Here is a 19,992-nt window from a genome sequence, read left to right on the forward strand (position 1 = left end):
TGCTGCTGGTTGTGGTTTTGGTTGCTTCTTGGGTTGTTTTGGTTTGAGTTCCTCTGCCATGGTTGTTGGTTTTGGGTGTGATTATCTCCCCATCTGAGGTTTGGGTGGTTCTTCCAGGATGGATTGTATGTATCACCATACACTTCATTTGGTCCTTGGTTGTGCATATACTGTACTTGCTCTTGTTGTTGTTCTTCTTGAGTTTCTTCATTCTGTCCCCATGTGGTTGATGGTTGGCTAGTGTTAACTGCTGCAACTTGGAGACTATCAATCCTCTTGGCCATTTGCTCAAATTGTTGTTGAATTTGCTGTTGCATCATCTTGTTTTGAGCCAAGATTGAGTCCACTCCTTCTAGCTCCATTACTCCTCTTCTTTGTGATGGTTGGCAGTTTCTTTGATGAGCAAAGAAATATTGGTTGTTAGCCACCATATCAATGAGATTTTGAGCTTCCTCTGCAGTTTTCATGAGTTGCAAGGAACCTCCAGCTGAATGGTCCAAAGCTTCTTGAGATTTCAATGTTAAGCCCTCATAGAAATTCTGCAGCTTATCCCACTCAGTGAACATTTCAGGAGGACATTTCCTGATTAGAGCCTTGTATCTCTCCCATGCCTCATGGATGGGTTCAGCCTCCATTTGTGTAAATGTTTGTACCTCAGTCTTCAACCTTATGATCCTTTGAGGTGGGTAAAATTTGGCAAGGAACTTGGTTACCAAATCATCCCAATTGTTGATGTTGTCTCTTGGAAAGGATTCCAACCATTGAGTGGCCTTGTCTCTGAGAGAAAATGGGAATAGCAATAGCTTGTAGCTGTCAGGAGGCACACCATTAGTTTTAACAGTGTTACAAATCCTCAAGAAGGTGGATAAGTGTTGGTTCGGATCTTCAAGTGGTCCTCCACCAAAAGAGCAATTGTTTTGAACCAAAGTGATGAGTTGTGGCTTTAGTTCAAAATTGTTTGCATTGACATTTGGAGTTAAGATGCTACTTCCACAATGTCTAGGATTTGCAAAAGTATAGGAAGCTAAAACTCTCCTCTGGGGTGGATTGTTATTGTTGTTGTCTGCTCCACCTGGTGGATTGGTTGAATGTTCCTCCATATCTTGGAATTTTTCTTCTGATTCCTCTTCTCCAACAATATTTTTCCCTCTTTCAGCTCTTCTTAACCTTCTAAGAGTTCTTTCGTCTTGTTCATGAAAGATGGGTGTATTTCTTCTTGTACCTGACATACAAGCAGAACATAAGAAACACACAAACCAATGACACTTCAATCTACTGCTAGAATGAAGTTTTAGTTAGCTTAAGTAAAAATTCAAACAGTTAGTGGGTTAATTGAAAATTAAAGGAACAGAAAATAAAAATGCTAGATCTAGATCACCACCTCACTTAATCATTGTCAATCTAATCAATCCCCGGCAACGGCGCCAAAAACTTGATGGGATATTTTTTGTGGAAAAACGAATTTCTCCAAAACACCCAAAACTAACCAGCAAGTGCACCGGGTCGCATCAAGTAATAATAACTCACGGGAGTGAGGTCGATCCCACAGGGATTGAAGGATTGAGCAATTTTAGTTTAGTGGTTGATTTAGTCAAGCGAATCAAGATTTGGTTGAGAGATTTGTGATTTGCAGAATTTAAATTGCATAGAAAGTAAAGGGAATGGGTAATTGGCATGAAATTAAAGAGAACTGAAATTTAAAGTGCTGAATCTTAAAGAACAAGAAATTTAATGGCAGAAACTTAGAACACCAGAAATGTAAATTGCAGAATCTTAAAGTGCAAAAAATGTAAATGGCTTGAATTGTAAAGGGAATTGGGAATTGGATTTGCAGAAATTAAACAAGGAAAAGTAAAATTGCAACAAGCAGAGAATTAAAGGATGACTTGGATTGAATCGGATCTAAAACAGAAAAGTAAATGAGCATGGAAAGCAGTAAACAGAGGATGTAAAATTGGAATTCAGATCTCAGGACCCAAGAGACTAGAAAACCAAGTCTAGATCTCAATGCCTTCCTAGATCCAACAAGCACAATTGCAAAGGAAATTGTAAATTGCAAAGAAAGTAGATGAAGAAGCAAGTAACCAAAACTGAAATTTAATTAAGCAGAAAATTAAACAAGATCCCAAGGTGAGATTGAAATAGAATTTTTCCAATTCTCCACCCAAGAATCCAAGACAAGAAAAGTAAAGAGTGATGGGCAAGAACAATGAAGAAGAGAGATCAATTCTCCTCCCAAATTCTCTTGAATTAAAACAACAATGCTAGGAAATATAAAAGTGAGCTCTCAGCAAACCGAAAAGAAAGCTATTCTGAAAAACTAAAAGGGAAGCTCCCTAAAAACTTAAATCCTATGCTATTTATACACTTTCTTCAAATGGTCTTCAAGCCTTCAATTGGGCCTTTGCTCTTGATGAAATTGGGTTGATAGAGGCCTTGGTTGATTGCTCTTGGAGTTTGGAGAAGAACCGAATTGAACCGGGTTGGAATCATGAAAGCTTGAGTAAAAGTTGGAGTAAAAGTTGGAGGCTAACTTTTACTCCAACTTTTCACATCAGCCACCCCTCCTTGCTGATACCAACGTTGGGGCAAAAGTTAGGGGTCTAACTTTTGCTCCAACGTTGGCCTCCCCTTGCATACTCATGGCGCCAACGTTAGCCAAATAGTTAGGGGCTAACGTTGGCGCAAACTTTTGCTCATCCAGGGAGAGTTTTTCATGCGCCAACGTTAGCCAAAAAGTTAGGGGCTAACGTTGGCGCAAACTTTTGCTCATCCAGGGAGTGTTTTTCATGCCAAAAGTTAGCCAAAAAGTTTGAGGCTAACTTTTGCTCCAGCTTTTGCCCAAAAGTTAGCCAAAAAGTTTGAGGCTAACTTTTGGTCCAGCTCTTTGCTTCCTGGTTCATTTGCAATTAATCCAAAAGTTTGAGCTAAAGTTTGAGGCAAACTTTTGCTCAAACTTTTTGTCCTCTCTTCCTCCTAACCATTCCTTCTTGCTTCAACCTTTCTCCAAGCTTTCTTCACCTATCATTAATCAACCAAACACATCAAAGCTATGCTCAAAATCATGAGATATTCATTCTTTCATAATATGTGACAGTTATAGCATAAAACCTCATGAAATAGCATGAATTTATACATGGTTGATTAAATCAAAGAAAACATGAAAATCTACCCAATTGGCTTGCTTATGGCTCAAGAAAGTGCATAATTCAATTGAAAACAAAAGAAAAAGGCTAGTGAAACTAGGCTAAGATGACTTGTCATCACAGCCCATTTGGATAGAGCGTTGGTCTGTGATCTTGGTAATTGGGTACCTTCATTTTTAAATTCTTTTTCAAAAATAATTTTTTCTTTAAATCTTGTGCCAAACTTTAAGTTTGGTGTTTTCTTGTTGATTTTTCTTTGGTTTTCGAAAATCTTATTTTGGTTTTCTAAAAATTTTAAGTTTGGTGTTCTTTCTTCATGTTCTTGTGTTCTTGTGAGTCTTAAAAGTGTTCTTAAGTTTTCCTTGTGTCTTGATCTTAAAATTTTTAAGTTTGGTGTTCCTTGGTGTTTTCCCTCCAAAATTTTCGAAAACAAGGAGCATTAGATCTAAAAATTTTAAATCTTGTGCTATCTTATTGTTTTTCTCTCTCCTCTTTAAATTCAAAAATATATTTTCTCTATTTTAAAGCAAATTTTCGAAATTTACCTTTAAAATTCAGATTTTTATTTCAAAATTTAAAACTTTTTTCAAAATCATCATATCCTTTTCAAAACTTCCTAACCACTTTCTCTCTCCTCATTTTTTCAAAAATCTTCACCCATTTTTATTTATTTTATTTTAATTTATTTTATTTTCGAAATAAATAAATAAATAAATAAATAAAAATAAATTTTTTTTACATCATCTCCCTTTCTCCATCATGGATCTAAGTGGAAATGAACAGTCTAGAAGGACTCTGGGGTCATATGCTAACCCCTCTACTACTTCATATGGGAGTAGTATCTGCATACCCTCCATTGGAGTCAGTAGCTTTGAGTTGAATCCTCAGTTCATCATCATAGTGCAGCAAAGCTGCTAGTATTCCGGTCTTCTACAGGAAGAACCTACAGAGTTTCTGGCACAGTTTTTACAAATTGCTGACACAGTACATGATAAGGAAGTAGATCAGGATGTCTACAGATTATTACTGTTTCCATTTGCTGTAAAAGATCAAGCCAAGAGGTGGTTAAATAACCAACCTAAGGCTAGCATAAAGACATGGAAACAGCTGACATAGAAATTCCTGAATCAATACTTTCCTCCAAAACGGATGACACAGCTAAGGCTGGACATCCAAGGCTTTAAACAAGGAGATAATGAATCTCTTTATGATGCCTGGGAGAGATACAGAGAGATGCTAAGAAAATGCCCCTCTGAAATATTTTCAGAGTGGGTTCAGTTAGATATCTTCTATTATGGGCTTGCAGAAAGAGCTCAGATGTCTCTAGATTACTCAGCTGGTGGATCTATCCACATGAGAAAGACAATTAAAGAAGCTCAAGAGCTCATTGATACAGTTGCTAGAAATCAGCATCTGTACCTAAGCAGTGACCCTTCCATGAAAGAAGAGGCTAAAACAGTAACAACTGAACCTAGTCCTGCTGAACAAGCTACTGAATTCAATCAGCAATTGGACTTTCTAACACAGCAGTTAGCCGAATTCAAGGATAGACTACAAGAGACAAGGATGGCTAATATAAATATGGAAGAACAATTGAAGCAAACAAAACAGCAGCTGTCAAAACAAATAACAGAAGAATGCCAAGCAGTTCAATTAAGAAGTGGGAAAACATTAAATACCCCACCTCAAGGCAGCAGGAAGCCAAGAAATGAGCAAACCACCCAAAATCCATCTGAGGACAGTAAGAGCCCAGAAAAAAATAATTCTGGCGTTAAAACGCCAGAAATTGGGTGGAAGGCTGGCGCTGAACGCCCAGACCATGCTCAGGACTGGCGTTCAACGCCAGAAACAAGCAAGGAATTGGCGTTGAATGCCCAAAAGAAGCACAGTTCTGGCGTTTAGACGCCAGGAACAGATGAGGAGTTGGCGTTTAACGTCACTCCAGCTTCTAACTCTGGCACTCAATTGCCAGAGAAGGATCAGACACACACAAGTGTTGATGACAACCCATCTAAAAAGGCTTCTTCAACCACTTCTGTAGGAAATAAACCTACAGCAACCAAGGTTGAGGAATATAAAGCCAAGATACCTTATCCTCAAAAACTCCGCCAAGAGGAGCAGGATAAGCAATTTGCTCGCTTTGCAGATTATCTCAGGACTCTTGAAATAAAGATTCTGTTTGCAGAAGCACTTGAGCAAATACCTTCTTACGCCAAGTTCATGAAAGAGATCTTGAGTCATAAGAAGGATTGGAGAGAAACTGAAAGAGTTCTCCTCACTGAAGAATGCAGTGCAGTCATTCTGAAAAGCTTTCCTGAAAAGCTTAAAGATCCCAGAAGCTTTCTGATACCATGCACGTTAGAGGGTAATTGCACCAGGACAGCTTTATGCGATCTTGGGGCAAGCATCAACCTAATACCTGCATCCACCATCAGAATGCTTGGTTTAACTGAAGAAGTTAAACCAACCCGGATATGTCTCCAACTTGCTGATGGCTCCATTAAATACCCATCAGGCGTGATTGAGGACATGATTGTCAGGGTTGGGTCATTCGCCTTTCCCACTAACTTTGTTGTGTTGGAAATGGAGGAGCACAAGAGTGCTACTCTCATTCTAGGAAGACCTTTCCTAGCAACTGGACAAACTCTCATTGATGTCCAAAAGGGGGAAGTCACCCTGAGAGTCAATGAGGATGAGTTTAAGTTGAATGCTGTCAATGCCATGCAGCATCCAGACACACCAAAAGACTGCATGAAAGTTGATCTTATTGACTCTTTGGTGGAGGAGATCAACATGGCTGAGAGTCTCAAATCAGAGCTGGAAGACATCTTTAAAGATGTTCCGCCTGATCTAGAGGATTCAGAGGAATTGAAAGAGCCTCTGAAATTTCCTCAAAGAGAGGAAAAACCTCCTAAACCCGAGCTCAAACCATTACCACCATCCCTGAAATATGCATTTCTGGGAGAAGGTGATACTTTTCCAGTGATCATAAGCTCTGCTTTAAATCCACAGGAAGAGGAAGCACTAATCCAAGTGCTAAAGACACACAAGGCAGCTCTTGGGTGGTCCATAAGTGACCTTAGGGGCATAAGCCCAGCTAGATGCATGCGAAAAATCCTATTGGAGGATGATGCTAAGCCAGTGGTTCAACCACAGAGGCGGCTAACTCCAGCCATGAAGGAAGTGGTGCAGAAAGAGGTCACTAAATTACTGGAGGCTGGGATTATTTATCCTATCTCTGATAGCCCCTGGGTGAGTCCTGTTCAAGTTGTCCCTAAAAAGGGAGGCATGACAGTGGTTAATAATAAAAAAAATGAACTGGTTCCTACAAGAACAGTTACAGGGTGGCGCATGTGTATTGATTATAGAAGGCTCAATACAGCCACCAGAAAGGATCATTTTCCTTTACCATTCATAGACCAGATGCTAGAAAGACTAGCAGGTCATAATTATTACTGCTTTTTTGGATGGCTATTCAGGCTACAACCAAATTGCAGTAGATCCTCAGGATCAAGAGAAAACAGCATTCACATGTCCATCTGGAGTATTTGCTTACAGAAGGATGCCTTTTGGGCTGTGTAATGCGCCTGCAACCTTTCAGAGATGCATGCTCTCTATTTTCTCTGATATGGTGGAAAATTTTCTGGAAGTCTTCATGGATGACTTCTCAGTATATGGAGACTCATTCAGCTCCTGTCTTGATCACCTGACACTGGTTTTGAAAAGATGCCAAGAGACCAACCTGATTTTAAACTGGGAAAAATGTCACTTTATGGTGACTGAAGGGATTGTCCTTGGGCATAAAATTTCAAACAGGGGAATAGAGGTGGATTAAGCTAAAATAGAGGTAATTGAAAAATTACCACCACCTGCCAATGTTAAAGTAATCAGAAGCTTTCTGGGGCATGCAGGATTCTATAGGAGGTTTATAAAGGATTTTTCAAAAATTGTAAAACCTCTAAGCAACCTGCTAGCTGCTGACACGCCATTTGTGTTTGACACAGAGTGCCTACAGGCGTTTGAAACTCTGAAAGCTAAGCTGATCACAGCACCAGTTATCTCTGCACCAGACTGGACATTGCCATTCAAATTAATGTGTGATGCCAGTGATCACGCCATTGGTGCAGTACTGGGGCAGAGGCATGACAAGCTTCTGCATGTCATTTATTATGCTAGCCGTGTTTTGAATGATGCCCAGAAAAATTACACAACCACAGAAAAAGAATTGCTTGTAGTGGTTTATGCCATTGACAAGTTTAGATCATACTTAGTAGGATCAAAGATGATTGTGTACACAGATCATGCTGCTCTTAAATATCTACTCACAAAGCAGGATTCAAAACCCAGACTCATAAGATGGGTGTTGCTTCTGCAAGAGTTTGATATAGAAATAAGAGATAGAAAAGGGATAGAGAACTATGTGGCTGACCATCTGTCCCGGATAGAACCAGTGGAAGGGGCATCCTCCCCCTCTATTGAGATCTCTGAAACCTTTCTGGATGAGCATTTGTTCGCCATTCAGGAATTACCATGGTTTGCAGACATTGCAAACTACAAAGCTGCAAGGTTCATTCCCAAAGAGTACAGCAGGCAACAAAAGAAAAAATTAATTACTGATGCAAAGTACTACTTGTGGGATGAACCCTATCTCTTTAAGAGATGTACAGACGGAATAATCTGTAGGTGTGTGCCTAGAGAAGAAGCACAGAGGATCCTATGGCATTGCCATGGATCACAATATGGAGGCCATTTCGGAGGTGAGCGAACAGCCACCAAGGTCCTCCAATGTGGTTTCTTCTGGCCTACACTCTATAGAGATTCCCGAGAGTTTGTACGTAACTGTGACAGTTGCCAGAGAGCTGGTAATTTGCCTCATAGTTATGCCATGCCTCAACAAGGAATCCTGAAGATTGAGTTGTTTGATGTATGGGGAATTGATTTCATGGGGCCTTTCCCACCATCATACTCAAACACTTATATTCTGGTGGCAGCTGACTATGTATCAAAATGGGTAGAGGCCATTGCCACACCCACCAATGATACTAAAGCAGTACTAAAGTTCCTCCAGAAACACATATTCAGCAGATTTGGTGTCCCTAGGGTACTAATCAGTGATGGGGGCACTCACTTCTGCAACAAACAGCTTTACTCTGCCATGGTCCGGTATGGGATTCGCCATAAAGTGGTAACTCCATATCATCCGCAGACAAATGGACAAGCTGAAGTTTCTAACAGAGAACTAAAAAGAATCCTGGAACGGACTGTGAGTACCCGTAGAAAGGATTGGGCACGAAGCTTGGATGATGCTCTGTGGGCTTACAGAACAGCATTCAAGACTCCTATAGGGACCTCTCCATACCAACTTGTGTATGGTAAGGCATGCCACCTGCCCGTGGAACTGGAACATAAAGCCTACTGGGCAACCAGATTCCTAAACTTTGATGCCAAATTAGCTGGAGAAAAAAGATTGCTCCAGCTGAATGAGCTAGAGGAATTCAGATTCACTGCTTTCGAAAATGCCAAGCTTTATAAAGAAAAATAAAAAAGGTGGCATGACAGAAAGCTGTCATCTAGAATCTTTGAACCAGGACAAAAGGTTCTGTTGTTTAACTCTAGGCTCAGGCTATTCCCCGGGAAACTGAAGTCCCGGTGGAAGGGACCATATGTGATTGCAAGTGTATCACCATATGGTTATGTGGAGCTTCAAGATATTGATTCTGATAAGAAGTTCATTGTTAATGGACAGAGAATCAAGCACTATCTTGAAGGCAATGTTGAGCAAGAGTGCTCAAGGCTGAGGCTAGATTAAAAACTCAGCAAGGTCCAGCTAAAGACAATAAAGAAGCGCTTGCTGGGAGGCAACCCAGCCATGGGGCATCACTTTCTCTAAGCATTTTGCCCTATTCTTGATTTTATTTGTTTATATAAAGTTCATTGACACTAAGGTAAAGAGTCAATTGTATAAGTTTACAGGGTTACAAAAGGATTCTGCACACAAAACAGAGAAAAAGAACTCACTGGCAAGAAAACGCCAGTAAAAGTCTGTTTTGGGTGTTCAACGCCCAAAAGAAGCATCCACTGGGCGTTGAACGCCAGTAAGGATAGCCATCTGGGCGTTAAACGCCAGAAAGAAGCATCTTCTGGGCGTTGAACGCCAGAAAGAAGCTCCTTCTGGGCGTTTAATACCAGATTTACAGCATCCTGGGCGTTCAGAAAAACGCCCAGTGACAAAGGAGTTCCTGGCGTTCAACGCCAGAAAGAAGCAACAGCTAGGCGTTGAATGCCCAGGAGAAGCAGCAGTTGGGCGTTGAACGCCCAAAACATGCAACGTTTGGGCGTTCAAACGCCAGGATGGTGGAGAGGAGGTAAATTCGTTTTTTCTTCATATTTTTCATTTTAATCTTAATTTTCATGTTTCAATTCATGATTTCTTGCATAAACATGTTACAAACCCTGATTTCTAAAATCCCTAATTTCTAAAAACCCTACTTTAAAAATATCAAATGTATCTCAATCCATAAGCACAAATCTTTTTTTTTATCCAATTCAACTCTTTTTCAAAATTTTCAAAACAAATCTATCTCTTTTCATTCAAAAATCTTTTCAACTAATCAATATCTTTTTCAAATCTCCATATTATCTTTTTCAAAAATCCAAATTTATCTTTTTCAAATATCTTTCATATCTTTTCAATTTTAAATTATATCTTTTCTTATCATACTTATCTCTTTTTAAATCATATCTTCTATCTTATCTTTCTCCCTATTTTCGAAAACCCACCCCCTCCCTTTTAAAAACACATTCGGCCTCCTTCCTCTCATCCACCATTCAACACTAGCTCTCCTTCTATCCCTCTCCTTTATTTTCTTTTGCTTGAGGACAAGCAATCCTCTAAGTTTGGTGTGTTTATCCGTGATCACTAAACCATACCCACTAAGATCATGGCTCATAAAGGAAAATAACCCACTCCAAGAGGCAAGAAAGAGAGTGTTCCAAAACCACTTTGGAATCAAGGGAGGTTCTTAACCAAAGAACATTCAGACCATTACTACAAAATAATGGGTCTAAGATCTATGATCCCGGAAGTCAAGTTCGATTTGAAAGAAGATGAATATCCGGAGATCCAAGAGCAGATTCGAAACAGGAACTGAGAAGTCCTAGCTAATCCTGAAACGAAAGTGGGAAGGAATATGGTTCAGGAATTCTACGCTAATCTGTGGCAAACAGACAGGTAGAGAATATCTGGAGCTGCCCTCTATGACTATAGGATTGTGGTCAGAGGAAAGATTGTTCACATCCACCCTGACAAAATCAGGGAGATCTTTAAGCTACCTCAGCTGAAAGATGACCCAGACTCCTTCAATAGGAGAATGATGAGAACAAACAAGGGCCTGGATAAGATTCTAGAGGATATATGCATCCCTGGAGCCAAGTGAACCACCAGCACGAAGGGTGCCCCAAATCAACTCAAGAGAGAAGATCTCAAACCAGTCGCCAGAGGATGGCTGGACTTCATTGGGCATTCTATATTGCCCACCATCAACCGTTCTGAAGTCAATATTAGAAGAGCAGTGATGATCCATTGAATTATGTTGGGAAAAGAAGTAGAAGTTCATCAACTGATCCCATCTGAATTCTACATACTTGCCAACAAGAACTCCAAGGATGCCAGGTTGGCTTATCCAAGCCTAATCTCTATGCTCTGCAAAGATGCTGGAGTAAAGAAGGGAATAACAGAGTATATCTCAGTGGAGCAACCAATCACTAAAATCACAATGGAAAAACAACAAATGCAGGATGACCCCATCAAGAGGAGGGCGCAAGAAACTATCTCTTGAAGGGCCAAGCACTCCACAGACTAAAGAGGCATCCGCTTCCCAAAGTCAAGGTTGTTGAGTTCTGATCTTAACCTTAACCCTGTGATAATTTTTTTTATTTGAGTTTTACCTTAGGAGTCATATAGTAGTAATTAGTATCTATATTTTGATTTTATCTCCAATTAAGCTATAATTTATTTTTCTCATCATCATTAAACATGAATAAAATAGAAGATTTTCTTTAGGATAAGGAGGTAATATTTCTCGAGTTTTTAATACAAGAAATTCTGATTAATTACATGTGGTGGCAATGTTTTTTGCCTTCTAAATGAATGCTTGAACAGTGCATATGTCTTTGGAATTTGATGTTCTTGAATGTTAAATATGTTGGCTCTTGAAAGAATGATAAACATGAGACATGTTATTGGTAATCTGAAAAATCATAAAAATGATTCTTGAAGCAAGAAAAAGCAGTGAATACAAAGCTTGCAAAAAAAAAAAAAGCAAGCAGAAAAAGCCAATAACCCTTAAAACCAAAAGGCAAGGGTAATAAAAAGGATCCAAGGCTTTGAGCATCAGTGGATAGGAGGGCCTAAGGAAATCAAATCCTGGTCTAAGCGGCTAAACCAAGCCGTCCCTAACCATGTGCTTGTGGCGTGAAGGTGTCAAGTGAAAACTTGAGACTGAGCGGTTAAAGTCAAGGTCCAAAGCAAAAAGAAGAGTGTGCTTAAGAACCCTGGACACCTCTAATTGGGGACTTTAGCAAAGCTGAGTCACAATCTGAAAAGGTTCACCCAATTATGTGTTTGTGGCATTTATGTATCCGGTGGTAATACTGGAAAACAAAGTGCTTAGGGCCACGGCCAAGACTCATAAAAGTAGCTGTGTTCAAGAATCAACATACTGAACTAGGAGAATCAATAACACTATCTGAATTTTAAGTTCCTATAGATGCCAATCATTCTGAGCTTCAATGAATAAAGTGAGATGCCAAAACTGTTCGGAACCAAAAAGCTACTAGCCCCACTCATTTAATTAGAATCTGAGCTTCACTCAAAAACTCTGAGATATTATTGTTTCTTGGCTCATTTGTATTCTATTTTATTTGTCTAGTTGCTTGGGGACAAGCAACAGTTCAAGTTTGGTGTTGTGATGAGCTGATATTTTATACACTTTTTGGGGTTAATTTCATATAGTTTTTAGTATGTTTTAGTTAGTTTTTAGTTTATTTTCATTATTTTCTAGGAAAAATTCATATTTATGGGCTTTACTATGAGTTTGTGTGTTTTTCTGTGATTTCAGGTATTTTCTGGCTGAAATTGAGGGAGCTGAGCAAAAATCTGATTCAGGCTGAAAAAGGACTGCTGATGTTGGTTGATCCTGACCTCTCTGCACTCGGAATGGAATTTCTGGAGCTACAGGAGTCTAATTGACGCGCTTCCAATTTCGTTGGAAAGTAGACATCCAGGGCTTTCCAGAAATATATAATATTCCATACTTTACTCAAGGATAGATGACGTAAACTGGCGTTCAACGCCAGTTCCATGTTGCAGTCTGGCGTCCAGCGCCAGAAACACGTTACAAGTTGGAGTTCAACGCCAGAAACAGGTTACAGCCTGGCGTTGAATGCCCAAAATAGCCCAGGCACATGAGAAGCTTTAGTCTCAGCCCCAGCACACACCAAGTGGGCCCCAGAAGTGGATTTCTGCACTATCTATCATAGTTTACTCATTTTCTGTAAACCTAGGTCACTAGTTTAGTATTTAAACAACTTTTAGAGATTTATTTGGTATCTCATGACATTTTTAGATCTGAACTTTGTACTCTTTGACAGCATGAGTTTCTAAACTCCATTGTTGGGGGTGAGGAGTTCTGTTGTGTCTCGATGAATTAATTCAAGTATTTCTGTTTTCCATTCAAACATGCGTGTTCCTTTCAAAGATATCCATTCGCACTTCAACATGAATATGATGAACATGACCATCATCATCATTCCCCCATGAACGCGTGCCTGACAACCACTTCCGTTCCACCGTAGAATGAATGAATATCTCTTGGATCTCTTAATCAGAATCTTCGTGGTATAAGCTAGATTGATGGCAGCATTCAAGAGAATCCGAAAAGTCTAAACCTTGTCTGTGGTATTCCGAGTAGGATTCAGGGATTGAATGACTGTGATGAGCTTCAAACTTGCGAGTGCTGAGCGTAGTGACAGACGCAAAAGGATAGCAAATCCTATTCCGGTACGATTGAGAACCTGTAGATGATTAGCCGTGCGGTGACAGCGCACCTGGACCCTTTTCACTGGAAGGATGGATGGTAGCCATTGACAACGGTGATCCACCAACACACAGCTTGCCATAGGAGGACTTGCGTGCGTGAATCAGAAAACAGAGGAAAGTAGAATTTCAGAAGACAAAGCATCTCCAAAACTCCAACATATTCTCCATTATTGCATACAAGTATAATTTGTGTTCTGCCCTTTTTACTTTCTACAATTCAAACTAAAAATTATTATTAATATTATATCCTGACTAAGAGTTACGAGATAACCATAGCTTGCTTCAAGCCAACAATCTCCGTGGGATCGACCCTTACTCACGTAAGGTATTACTTGGACGACCCAGTGCACTTGCTGGTTAGTTGTGCGAAATTGTAAGAGAGTAATGTAAACATTGACATCACAATTTCGTGCACCACTAACATGGTTCTTCTTTGCTTCCTTTGTCCTGAAATCAAACAACAAAGTGCATAAAAGTTCTAGTCCAAGTCATGAGTCATGCATCATCCAATTTGTCATATAATTCATGCAAAATTCTCATGAAATCATGTAAAGTGCTCAATGTATGCTTGAATCAAGATGTAAGTGAATATCTACCCAAAACTAGCTTAGTTTCTAAGAAAATGCATGAAACTACCTTAAAAACAGTAAAGAAAAGGTCAGTGAAACTGGCCAAAATGTCCTGGCATCACAACACCAAACTTAAAGCTTGCTTGTCCCTAAGCAAGTACTAGAACAAGAGAATGATGAATGGAATGCCAAGAGAAATGAGTCATTCTTGGGGAAGTCATGTTCCTGGTTTTATGGTGGTTTCATGCATAGCAACTTAGGTTCATTCCTTCACTGGCTTTCAGACCTTTATCATGTTCTAGAATACTCACTTGATTGCATCCCATGAGACTTTTATTTATTGATCATTTTGTTGTCATTTCAGGGCTTATTTGTGTTCTTAGGCTAAGTGCTCTGTAAGGGGGCAACTCTTTAGAATAAGCTTTTAGCCAACACTCCCAAACCAGTTGGTTCAAGGTGCTAGGTGTTGAAGCACCCCTAAGGACTTACTTCCTCAAGTCTCTCCCCCAAACATACACACCACAGGCACATGGTTTGTTTATTTTCTTTCCTTGAGGTCTTGGTGTCCAGCAACTCTTTGGGTTACTAAATGTTCTGTAGCAAAGATTGCTCTTGATAGTGGACTTTCAGCTGATAATCCCGGGTTAGTTAACCCAAGTAACCAGGTGATAAAGCATCCCTGAGAGCTTAGTAATCCAAGCAGATCCTTGGTACAGGAACACCACAGACACATCCCTCAAGACTCAAACCCTTGGTGCCTAGCCTCTTTTCTTGCTATTTTGCTTTTATTCTTCTTTGATTGTTCTTTCCCTTTTTCTTATTAGGATCTTGTTATTTAGCTAGTCTCATGGGGTGTGTTCAAGCATATGATTCATGACAGATAGTTGTCTTCCCACCTTGTGGTTGAACCAACTTAGCTAACTTATGACCACACCACAAACTCAGGAACTTACTCCATAGTATGAACTCCACTCTGGTCTTTTATAAAATACTCATTCTCTTTTCATTTAATTCAAAAGGACAAGCATACAATTAAGTAAGGAAATGATGCAGTAATGACATTCAGACTAGAAAACAAAGCCCTAATCAACAAAAAGTTTAAAAGACAGAATTGAAAAAGGTTCAAACTAACATGGAAGCATGTTCTATTTCATACAAGATCTTCCTTATTTAAAGCATAGAAAAAAAATGGACCAAAGAAGGAACTACACCACCTTTTACTCATGTGGATGCCCATGCTCCCCTCCTTGTTTGTCCTCTTTGTGTCCCTCTTGAGTGCTCGTACTCCCACTCTCTTTGCTTTTTCCAATCAACTTCTTCCAGAAACCACCATCTTCCATCTTTTTCTTTAGTGTTTCCTTCTGCTGTTTCACCTTCCTTTCTTCTTGTTCTACAAAATCTTTTTGGACCTCATCATATGTGGGGATAGCATAGTGTAGATGATGCATATGACTAGACATGTAGTTTAACTTGGCTTGAGTGTTTACGTTGAACTCCTCCCTATGTAGTTGCCGTCCTTCATTAAGTACATTGAACTTATTGAATGCTTTCATCTGAGCTATTTGCCGCTGGTTGAGTTCTTGCAAGTGCTTATCTTGACGTTCTTGCCTCTCAGTAACTTGGTGGATGGCTTGAGTGAGTTGGGAGTAGTGTTCCTGTTGTTGCTCCATTTGTTGTTTCTGCCACTCCTCTTGTTGGCTCATCCAGTTGGACTGAAGGCGTAGTATTTGTTCTTGTCCTTCCATATGTCTCATCCCCAAATCTTCAATGGCTCTTAGAAGGTGATTTATATTCAAGTTGGTTGGGTCATGATGTTCTTCTTGTTGATATTCTTCCTGATGAGACTCTTCTTGGTGAGGTCCTTCTTTTGGTTTTCGTTTCCCTATTTGAGGCCTTCTTTGTTGCTGAGCAGGCGTCGTATAAGTTAGACGCTGAGAGGTAATTAGCCTCCCAGGATTTAACCAATCTGGGTTGCTATCCTCGAAGACAACCCTGGCCTTCGTGCACAGTCTGAGGATGGTGCTGGGGTACCAAAGCCTGGCACTCGAATCAATCTTCTCAGCTGACTCTTGAATTCCTTCAGTTATCAGTTCATGCACGTTGATATCTCCACCCCGTACTAGGCAATGTACCATAGTATCTCGAGTGACGTTGACCTCAGAATTGTTTACGGCTGGGAGGATAGACCTCCTCACGAGTTCGAAGCATCCCTTGGCTTCTGGGCTGAGGTCTCCTCTCTTGATGAATCGGGGTCTCCGATCAGCATACCTCTCCCAGTCAGCTACTATAACACATATGTCATTCACGATTTGTTCGAGTTCATCATCATCAGGGCTCTTACTTACTCTTGCTTGATAACCAAGCTCATCAAAATGTGGTGATTTCAACTGAAGAGTCCTTGTTATAGCATTGGGGCTGAAGTTCACTTCTCTCCCTCTTACGTAAATTTTGAAGGTGGGAGCCTTGGTTTTGTCTTCTCTGACCACATTTGCATAGAACTCTTTGATGAGGTTTGAATTAATCTTCCCCTCCGGGTTCGTAAGTTTTTACCAATCCCTTTGTTCAATCTTCTCTCGAATCTGTGGGCACTCATCCTCGTCAATTTGGAATGTTAACTCAGGCAGTATCTTCTTGAGCTTTATCTGTTCGAATTCGAGTTCATGGAACGTAGTTTTGAATCTCTTCTCGTCGAAAGGAATGCTCTCCAATGGTTCCTTCCTCTTTTGCCTCTTGGAGCTTGATGCTGCCATGAATTTGAGTTGCTGTGTGAAGAGAGTGGAAGGTACGGATAGATGAGGAATTTGGTTGGTTAGGACAAGGTGTGATTTGGATGCCGAAAGTGTGAAGTGTGGAGAATGGGGGTTTGAGTGTGAAGGGAAAGTACGGACTAGGACTCACTTATATAGGGAAATGATGAGGGAATGAAGGGTATGGATTGATGTGGTGGTTGTTGGATGGACAGATGGGGTTTTACAGGGGATGGGCACAAGGATCATCGTCTTTATGAGGGGGCTTGGTTCGGTCTTCAAGGGTCTCATTCTTTTCAATATTGCATGGCAACATTTTCCAATGCATCCCTCCTTGATGCACGTGTGTAGTACCCTCCTCTTGTGGTGTCCGAACCTTCCTCATTTAATTGTCCAATCAATCCCCTTCAATGCTCCTTTCCCTTTTCCTATAAAAATAAAATAAGAAAAATTAATATCATTGAGAAATTAAACTTTACGGCTAGAATAATAAAGAAAAAGAACTAGATTGTTTATTCATGAACACCAACTAACTAACTAACTGTGTATCCTTATATGCACATTGGTGGCACCTTGGGTGACACCAAACTTAGTTTGTAGCACTGTGATGAAAAAGTTTTGTTCAAGGCTCCAAGATTAGCATGCTCTGGTTTGCATTCATGCTCTCTCGGCATGCTTTGAACACCAAACTTATTCTTCACTATATACTGCCTAATAAGGATTTCACCAAGTGTTTGTCAAGTTTGGGTTGGGATTCATGAATATTGACTTATTCACTATTTTCTAAAAGCATATAAAACATGGGTTGCCTCCCATGAAGCGCTTCTTTAGCGTCACTAGCTTGACGTTTCTCCTTCATCAGGGAGGTTGATAATGCTTCAAGTCTTCTCCTCTGGCAGTAGACCTATATCCAGTGGTTGTATCAATGATCTCTACATGTTCCAAGGAGAGAACTCTGTTGATAGTGAAGACCTTAGGTAACTGAGATGGTACAGTGGGGAGATCAGGGGGGATATCTGGGAAGTAAGCTGAGATCACTTTATCTCCTGGAGAGAAGTCCTCGGTAGGGATCTTCTTGTTTCTCCACCTCCTTGGTACCTTCTTCTTTGTTCCTTGTGATGTTGTCTTACTCTTTGTGACCTCCTCCTCTAAGGAAATGTGGTTACTGGTCTCATATGATTCTGGTGATTTGGGTTCCTCCTGATTTTCTTTGAGCTGTGGCAATTGCTGTTTGCCTTGTTCATCAATCAAGGGAGTTCCCAGATGTGCCGGTTGTGCTTCAGTGCTTGTTTCTTCGTTCAGTATCTCATTGTGATTCTTCCTTGGTTCCTTGTTCTCTTAATCTGTTTTTTGTGAGAGTTTGAAGACATTAAAGCTGAGTTGTTCATCATGGATCCTCAAAATTAGCTCCCCTTGCTCTACATCTATGAGTGCTCTGGCTGTAGCTAGGAATGGTCTTCCCAATATGATTGGGTGAGTGTGACTCTCTTCCATATCCAATATGACAAAGTCTGTTGGGAGGAAGTATTTCCCAACCTTTACCAACACATTTTCTACCACTCTTATTGCTTGTTTTTGAGTTTTATCAGCCAGCCTGATGACTACATCTGTGGGCATTATCTCATTGATCTGCAGCCTCTTCATAAGGGATAAGGGCATTAAGTTGATGCTTGCTCCCAAATCACAGAGTCCCTTATCAAACATGGTTTCTCCGATGGCACAAGGAATGTAGAAACTCTCTGGGTCCTTTCTTTTTGTAGGCAACTCTGGTTGAATGAGGGCGCTGCACTCCTTGTTCATCACTATAGTTTGGCCTCCCTTGAGTGAGCTTTTCCTGGGAAGCAGTTCCTTCATATACTTGATGTGTGCAGGTATTTGTTGGATGGTCTTGATGAATGGTATGTTTACATACAGAGATGCAAACAAGTCAAGAAATCTTGAGTATATTCTCTTCTCCACAGCACCATTGAGTAGTTGGGGAAAGGGTGCATAGAGTCTCAGCAGCTCCTGTTGTGAGATTTTTGGTTCTTGGTGATCTTTTTCCTTCTTCTCTGTTGAGGTATCTCCAGGTTGTTCTGACGGCTTGTTTGGCTTGTCCTCAGTCTCCTTACCACTTATAGTGACCATCTTGCAATCTTTCCATCTTACTTTCTTTGTTTCACCTCTCGGATTTTTCTCTGTGTCACTTGGGAATCCATCTGTAGGTTTGGGAATCTGCTCAGAGAGATACCCCACTTGAGATTCCAACCTCTTGATGGTGTCTTCCTGGTTCTTAAAATTTTCTCGCACTTCCTCCTTGAACACCTTGTTGTCTTGAATCTCTTTGCATATGCCTTCAAGCAGGTTCTCAATCCTTGAGATTCTGTCATCAGATGATGGTAGGTTGGGATTGGAGGTAGAAGGATGGGGAGTGTTATTTTGGTTTTGATATGGATGTGGAGAGGTGTTGTTATGGTGGTGTTGATATGTTCTCTGTGTGAATTGTTGGTGAGCTGCATTGTTGTTGGTGTTGTGACGTCTCTGATCTTGGCTTTGATCTTGTTGATTCCCCCACCCAAAGTTTGGGTGATTCCTCCAACCAGGGTTGTAGGTCTTGGAGTATGGGTCATGATTTTGTCTAGGTGAATTCCCAATGTAGTTGGCTTGCTCCTGCTCACTCTCTGCCTCTGCATTCACTCCCTCTTGGGTTGTTGATGAGGTGGTGATTGCTGTTACTTGGTTCCTCTCCATCTTCTTGGTGAGGTCAGCAAATTGCTTGGTAATGAGCTTGTTTTGGGCCACAGAGCATCTACATTGTTTAGCTCCATCACTCCTCTAGTGTTCCCTCTTTCGGAGGCATAGAAGTAGTCATTCTCTGCTATAGTTTCAATGACATCTATGGCCTCCTCAATGGTCTTCTTCTTATTCAGAGATCCCCCGGATGAGTGGTCTACTGCTTTCTTTGATTCATAAGAAAGGCCTTCATAGAAAATGTGTAGCTGCACCCATTCATTGAACATATCTGGTGGACACCTCCTTGTTAGGTCCTTAAACCTCTCCCATGCTTCATATAGAGTCTCACCATCCTGCTGCCTGAAAGTTTAAACCTCAGCTCTCAGCCTGTTGATTCTTTGAGGAAGATAGAATCTGGCTAAAAATTTGTTCACCACATCTTCCCAAGTTGTCAAACTCTCCTAAGGGAAGGATTCCAGCCATTTAGATGCCTTATCCTTGAGTGAGAAAGGGAACAAAAGTAGTCTATAGGTGTCAGGATGAACACCATTAGACTCCACAGTATCGCATATCCTCAGGAAGGTGGTTAGATGTTGATTGGGGTCTTCTTGGACGCCTCCTCTGAATGAACAGTTGTTCTGAACAAGGGTGATGAGCTGTGGTTTTAGTTCAAAGTTGTTGGCATGTATGGTTGGCTTTTGAATGCTACTCCCACAGTT

General features: G+C 40.5%; 1 non-coding gene across 1 annotated transcript; it reads left to right on the forward strand.

The window, feature by feature from the left end:
- The first annotated feature begins 19,555 nt into the window (after positions 1–19,555).
- Positions 19,556–19,662, forward strand: LOC148573626 (small nucleolar RNA R71). Its single transcript, XR_015906726.1, has one exon. It is a non-coding gene; the product is annotated as a small nucleolar RNA R71 (small nucleolar RNA).
- Positions 19,663–19,992: the final 330 nt, after the last annotated feature.

Source organism: Arachis ipaensis, chromosome B2, assembly GCF_059453495.1.
Source record: "Arachis ipaensis isolate K30076 ecotype BB chromosome B2, ASM5945349v1, whole genome shotgun sequence".
NCBI classification, from domain to species: Eukaryota; Viridiplantae; Streptophyta; class Magnoliopsida; order Fabales; family Fabaceae; genus Arachis; species Arachis ipaensis.